Genomic DNA, 7515 nt, shown 5'->3' on the forward strand with positions numbered 1-7515 from the left:
AAGAAGATTTATAAGTAAATAATTAATTAATGCACTTTGCAGTAATTGTTGTAATTAGTCCCATTTTTGAGGAGTGACTGTGCAGCAACCAAAATCCCCCAGACTTAGAAGAAAACCAAACTGGGCACCATCTGCAAACTGGGATGTGCTGCTTTGTACTGGCAGACCTCCATGCACAGAGGAAGGCAGGTCAGCGGTGTCCTCAGTGGGCAGCTGGAGAAGTGAGACATGGAAACCTTAAGTCCTTTTCAAGAGGGTTCAACTGACAGCTGGGTCTGGGTCCTACGTATTTTCATGAGAAAAAAAAATAAAAATCAGGGCCAACAGAGATGTGAGCAACACCTCCTATCAAGACTCCGAATTGCAGCAGGGAAAAGATCCAGAAAGACTGAGGGGAGGAAGACAGTGGTGCTGGAGATGACTGTCAACAAGAATATACGTGGCTGGGAAGGTTTTTACTGATGGTACTGATGGCTGAAGGTGCTGCTGCCAAAATCACCGGTTATGGGGCAGGCTGCCAGCAAGGACATGGGTTGTCAGTGAAATCTGTCCCTGGAGGTCTGGGTCTCTGGGAAGGCTGTGGCTGAGAAGATGAGTCCCTGGGGAGCCTGTCACCAAGGTGCAGGGGGTTGGGGAGGAGGGATGCCATTTATCAGGGGACAGGCGATGGGAGATGTGGAGTAGAAACATCCGAGCACAACTGCGATGCAGAGTGCAGCTGCACACTCCTCAGAGGAGAGAGGTCGGAGTGGTAAATGAAGCGGGCAGCTACGTCAGATTTCAGAGGACAGTTGTAACAGGCAAAGTTCCTTCAGATTTGGTCGTGCCACTTGTGTTTTCCCTTCAGCTAACCCACTGGTGCTGGTAAGAGCCACTACTGAAGCACAGTGGTACTCCTGTGCAAGCTGAATTTTCCATGCTGATACAGAGGAACCACAGGAAAACAAACCCAAAAATAATAAACAACTACCTGCAAAATGATACTGAGCCAGGAGAGATAAAACACACCCACTTGGAGCAGGATCTGGGTCTAGTGTTTGTTAGCGGAGGGGAGACTCTGGGGGGACGTGACCCTGTCCTTAGGTGGGGGAGCAGCTATGTGACACCTACAACTGGTTTAAATGCAGCAGACAAAGCCTCAGCATTGGCCAGGCTGGAAAAAGGACTCAGAAAAGTTCAATAGCGTATTTTTACTGAGGAAGGTCATCAACCCCCTGAGTGGGTTTAGCCTCCCGCCACCAAGGACCGTCCTGCCGGCTCTGGCTGATGCTGAGGGGCCGTGCAGGTGGGTGCTGGGCTTGCTGCGGTGGCCACGGCCTCTCTCCTCGCCACGGATGCTCGCACCGGTCTCACAGAGGACACAACTCACCGGCAGCAGCGTTTCAATCGCCTCTGGGTTTTGGCAAAAAGCAGCAAATCCCTGAATTCAGATCAGGGTAGAAGAAGAAATTCCTGCCTACTTCTTCCTTTTTTTTTCAGGTTTTTTTGGAGGGGGTTGGGTTTTGGTTGTTTTTTTTTTTTTTTCAGTATCCAGATCCTACAGCTCCAAATCCTGCCTTTACTTCCAGCTCTGCAATCCACCGGGCTCAGGGTTTGAATCAAGGGCAGAACCAGATCCCAGTGAGTTGCTTCATCCTCTATTTGAGCTACCCGGAGAAACGAAGGGCGGTTGGCCGAAAGCATCTTACCTGAGCGGGCCATCAATCTCTGGCTGGCATTTCTCTCCTCCGGGGCAGTCTCAGTGGCACACCAGTGTTTGCGACTTGGCTGCAAGTTGTGTTGCAGCCGCAGCTGGGCTGACCTAAAGGAAGTCTGTGGCCAGTGCAGTGAGAGCTACCGGAGGAAGGGTGAAGCCAAACAAAGACAAAGAGCAAAGGTTGAAGGAGCAGGGGGGGGAGGAGGACAGGGGAGATGCTCTCCACTCCCACCGCCAAGAGGGATTTTTCCACGCCGCTGCCAAGGTGTTAGCAGGAGCGTGGGGAGGGAGACGAGAGGGATTTCTCCCTTGATGTGCTTTTCTTCTGCACCGCTATATTGGTGGGAAGCTGGAAGGGTCCCTGGCTCGCACTGCCTTCTGGGAATTGTAGTTCTCCCCAGCAGCTCTGGTCCCCCATCCTGCCCTCTCTGCCCTGGCAGCCAGTGGGTCAGGATCAGGCCATTTCTAACTTGCCCCAGCTGAGAGTGTTTTGCCTTTTTTTGTTGTTGTTGTGGGAAGGAAAACATCCCGCAGTGCTGCAAGCATCCTTCTTCCCTCCCAGGCTGATTGTCCGAGACTTGCTCCAGGAAGCATCAGGAGAGGAAAGATGCATTTCACGGAGGATTTCTGTGTCCGTAGCAGCTTGCAATCCCCCTGGGGGGAGGTAGCAACCGAGGCCGGTGCCTAGTTACCAGCAAATGTTCCATTTTAATGCTCAGTGAAAGCACAAAAGGAGTGTGCAGGTTTGACAAGGGTGGACACTGAGGCATATGGACTTGATTTAGCAGAGTGATGAGCAGCACCTGGGAGCCTCGGCAGCACCTCACGGAAAGTGCCCAGACCTTCCTGGATCTGCCCTGCACAATGAGGTTTAGAGGCTCAGCAGGAAGCTCTAGCCCAGGTTGCTTCTCTGGGAGGGTTTTAGGAACATGTGCATCATGCAAAGCTGACTCTTCCCTGGGGCAGCGATTCGGGGCTGTCTCATGTCTCTGAGGCTGGACATTAACACTCATTCCTGCATAAGCCAGCACCTCCAATCCTGTCCTAAATATGACACAAGGCTGCAAACATGCTGTTCTCCTCCTCTTTGATTCAGGGAAACTGAGGCAGGAGATGGTAAGGTGCCTGGCTCAGATCACACAAGGAAGTCCAAGGTTACAGAGTTCCTGGAGTTCTACACACTGTACCTGCCTTGGATAAAGTCTGCTGCTGTATTTTCTATCCCAGTACAAACCAGCAGCATGAGGCAGCAGCACCAGGATGAAGGTAGACTTACATTCCAGTTTGCATCCCAGTCCGGTGAAGGAAGAAGTCATAAAAATCTAACCATCTTTATACCAGTCCACGCACATCAGACAATACACAAGCCTCATTCAGTTTGCCTTACTGAAGGTCTTCTGCTCTGATGCATGAAAATGCCACAGTGGGTTCCAGACAGACAGGAGAGACCACGGTGTTAGGCCACAGTAGACCCCAGGTACACTGAGGCAAGATTCCCCATGTGCAGGACTCCCTAGGCACCATGCCCCTCCTTTTCCATCCTTCCTCTATCCATAACACCTTCCCACAAATCCTGCCTACCAACGCTGTGGATGGTGCCAGTCAGCAGCTCCATCAACCGGCCCCGTCTTGGTGTGTGGCATCATGGAGGGAGAAAGGTTGAGACAGGACATGGGTGAGGGGCTCACCTGGAGCAGCTGGGGCGACCATTTGTGCAACTCCTTTGCTGCCAGCGAGATCTGGAGGAAGGGGCCAGGATCGTGCCGTTTCAGCTGTGTCAGGGTCCGTTTGTCCACCGGGGCACAATTTACATTATTCTAAAGTGGACACCTCTAGTAGGGCAGATGGCTTGTGCCCTCAGAGCTCCTGTTTCTCTCCATTGACTTCTGCATTTTCCCAGGTGAGTGCCCTCACAGCTCACCCTCTCTTTCAAAAAGACCAGATCTGCCTGCTGTCCCCTCAGGCTCATACAAAGCCCCAAGAAAAGCAGGGATCAAATACGCCTTGGTATGACCCCAAGGTTTTGCTCATGTGGTCAAAAATAGACTCAGAGCGCCTCATGCTCCCCCCCAAAAGGGCTTCATAGACAAAGTTGCCAGGGCAGGGTTAGGCTATGTCCAAAAATGCCTTTCCCTAAGCCCAGTTGGGAAGTGGTGACCTCCCAGTCTGAACAGAGTCTCCGCTACCCCGGGGAAACCCACTTTGGAAGTGAAGCTGTGCCATCAGCCGCAGCAACTCTGCTTCTGCAACGTACCACTAGATGCCAGTGAAAGCTCTTCCCTGCCTGCTCCCGCTTAGAAAATCTCACACTTTCGGCAATTTGATTTGTTTTATTGTATTTTTTAAAAGGTAATCCTTCACTTTTGATCTAATAAGGCCTCTTTGCATTTGGGTAGCATGTATAAATATATGTGCAAATGCTTTTTGTGTATCTCCTCTCTCTCTCTGTTTCTTTCTCTGTTTCTCTCTCTGTTTCTCGAACATATATATATATATATGCTTTTGTTTGCTATTATTTAGGTAAGAACTTCTTCCCAGTGTCTCCCCAGACCAGGATCTCACCTCCAAGCACCTTTCCTTACTCCCCTTCCTATCAACCACCCTAACTTCCCAAACCCTTCACCTGCCAAATCCTCTAGCCACCTCATCGTGACCTGATGTCCTGACGTGGACTGTTGATCCAAGAAACATACAGGTGCTGGCATGGCATGTCCAAGCCCCATCCTGCTCTGGGAGATAATTCCTCATATCAGGTAACCGAGAGGCAAGACATATGTCCAGCTTATCCAGCTATGGGAATAATAGCTTGGAAGAACAGACCTGCACGGAGCTGGGGAGGTTATCACGGAGTAGAAGCAAGTTAGTGCAGTAGTGCCGATAACCAGCTTGCATATGTTTGTTGTTTAGCAGGAAGGTGGAATGAATGAAACTTGTAGACACAGCAGTACTAGGAAAGAAACCTTACGTGGGGAAAGGGTAAAAAATAAATAAAGCTCACAGTCCTGTACACCAGCAAGCTCTTTGCTGTGCTTCCCTGGTGTAGAGATCAGTATAGGACTGAAATGATCTCACATTTTATCTTTTAGTGCCTTGAGTTCTGCACTTTGCAGAACGTAACCTGTCCCACGTCACCCACTGACGTTTTTGCAAGGTCTAAGCCTTTGAGCAGCCTCCAGGCTTTGCACGCACCATTTTTTTCACCTGGTTGGTCAAGGTGCAGGTAGATCGGACTATCCCACGGGCACTCAGGGTGAACACAAAGCTCAACCGCTATTCAGGCTGCAGGAGGGATGTGTGTGTGTGTCCTTCAAGTGCTGGGCACAGCCACCTTCTCATGTCAGAGGACCACCAGGGTTAGGAACAGCTTCCCCTTGGGTGTAGCGTTCTCCTCCAGCTCCTGGTGCACCTCTTGCTCTCTGAAGTGCCTGATGCTGGTTGCCATTGGAGACAAGATGTTAGACTTGATCGAGTAAAGGTCTGATCCAGATTGGCGATCTCTGTGTTGCTTTTTCAGACCAATCCCACTCTGTGTTTGACCGGCCAGCTGTATCCGACAAGGCTGCATAGGAGAAGTGAGAACTAAATTTAACTGTCATATGCTCCAGTGCCTGATTAATTATACAATGAAATAAAAATGGAATTTGGCAAAATAAAAGTGGAGGGGTAAATGAAATCTTCACTCTGCTTTAGAAGGAAATATTGCCGCAGGTTTTATTAAAGATGCCACAGTTAATCACATCGGGAGGCTTGAGGGCGCGAGGTGGCTTATTGTGCTGGGTACACACCATGCAGGAGAGCTGGACAATGTGACGTGGAGAGATAAGGGAGCAGGAAGCCCAGTTATTTGTTCAGGTGAGTCTGTGATTGTTCCCAAGATTTGCAAACACGATAGGTGCCAGATGAGGCTGAGAGATCCCCTAGCTGCCTTGCTACACTATAGATTGTTTTTATTAATTTAGGAAACAGCTCTCACAGTAAAGCAAATGCGATAAAGGAGAATAAAGTGTTTAAACGACAAGTAATTTTCCATGTTATTCCAACCCCCCTGCTTTTCTTTAATTGCTTTTGAGCATCTGATTAGGAAGGAAAGCTTTTCTTTTTTCAGCCCACATCTACTACAGCTTCATTGTGCAGCCCAAGCCCACAGTTTCCCGTCCTGCTGCCACGAAAATAATTGCGGTGTCCGAGGCCACTTCCATATCCACCATACTCATCTGATAAAAGCTTGAAATGAAAAACTGGTTTAAGCACAAATGGACCCGGCACTGATTTCAAGCCTGGCCAGATCACAGTGACCCGTCCGCCTGTCTGTCCTACAAGCAATGGGCTGCTTTTATGTGAAGACTCAGGTGTTGTTTGGTTTTGTTTTCCTGGGGAAAGCTGCAGTCAGGGCTGGCAACTGCAGGGCTTCTGTTGAGAGGGAGAAGGAAGGATTATGGCTGGATACGGCCCCGAATCAGAAACCCCTCCTTGCCCTGCTCACTCTGCCCCAAGTGCTGTCAGCATTGCGGGAGGGATCAAACATTTCCAGGTCTTCTACTTGGTGAGCAGGGAACTGGGATGCTACGAGGACCTTGGGACCTAACCCTGCACCAGTCACCCTTTCATCCCCCGAGTCCCACTGTCTTCACCCTGGTTGCAACTTTTTTTCCCCCAACAACAACCCCATCATGAGAGAACTGGAAAAAATTTGTAAGGTCTAAATGACATGCCCAAGGTTGAACAGCACATCAGTAGCAGAGCAGAGAAGCCACTCAGAAGCTGGTGTAAGGCAGAACAGCTCTGCTGCTTAACAGGGCAGCCTTCCCAGTGCCTTCCTAACACAACAGCTGCTATCCAATACTCTTACTCTCCTGGCCTCCTCCTTCCTCCACCGACAAACCCTGGAGGTCCTCCCTGCCCATAAACACGTGCAATAAAGTTGTAGCTACTTGAGTAGTGCGTGCTACTTGCCCTCTAACGTCTTTCACTTCCCACTGAGAGGGAACCAAGTGTTTATTCCGAGGACTGATAGGTGTCTTCCAAGTCCAGATTATAAAAGTGGAGTCTGGGCATGAGCCTGGCCTGTGCTGGTGCCTCAGTTTCCCTGCTGGGAGAGCGGTATGGGCAAAACCAGCTTTAGGTACTGCTGAGAGGGTGAAGCCTTTGCTTTCAAATACCAGCAGAAGAGCTAGGCTCTCTGGTAGTGAGAGGAGCTTATATTCAGTGGAAGAATTTCAAGGGCATGATTCATTTGCTCTAATTTAGACATCTGCCTTAGGCTGAGATGAATCACACCCCAGGCCTCCCTGACTTGGTTTCTGCATGCTACCTAGGAAGGCTGGCTCAGGCACAGATGTGCACATATTGCTGTATAAATCCTGCTGTCAGCTGCCTGCCCGAAGGACCTAACCCTGACGGGACATTCTCCTGACCCTTGCTCACCCCACTCCTCTCTGGGGTTAGTTGATGGAGACTAAAGGAAAGAGCAGATGTGAATTTACCCACCAGGAAGCCGAGGAGGTGTTCTGCCTCCTCTGATGCTGTCCATGTCACAAGATGCAGGGCTCGGGGGAATCCCAGTGCACCCTCTTGCGTACAGCCCTGAGAGCTGTGAACAGCTGTGGGAGAGCTGCTAATAAATGTGTAACCAAACCCCCTAGGCTGCCCTGCTGCACTCATCTTTCTCTTTCTTTGCCTTCTAGTGTAGAGGTTATTTCCTTCATCCTTGCATTGCTTCCTAGATACATCCTCCGTATAGTAAGAATACTTCCTCCATATAGTAAGAATACATCCTCAGTGAGGAGCATCAGCCAGTCCCCTGAACCACGTAAAATAGT

The sequence above is a fragment of the Haliaeetus leucocephalus genome, unplaced genomic scaffold (assembly GCF_000737465.1).
Source record: "Haliaeetus leucocephalus isolate CR32 unplaced genomic scaffold, Haliaeetus_leucocephalus-4.0 Scaffold0, whole genome shotgun sequence".
Lineage (NCBI taxonomy): Eukaryota > Metazoa > Chordata > Aves > Accipitriformes > Accipitridae > Haliaeetus > Haliaeetus leucocephalus.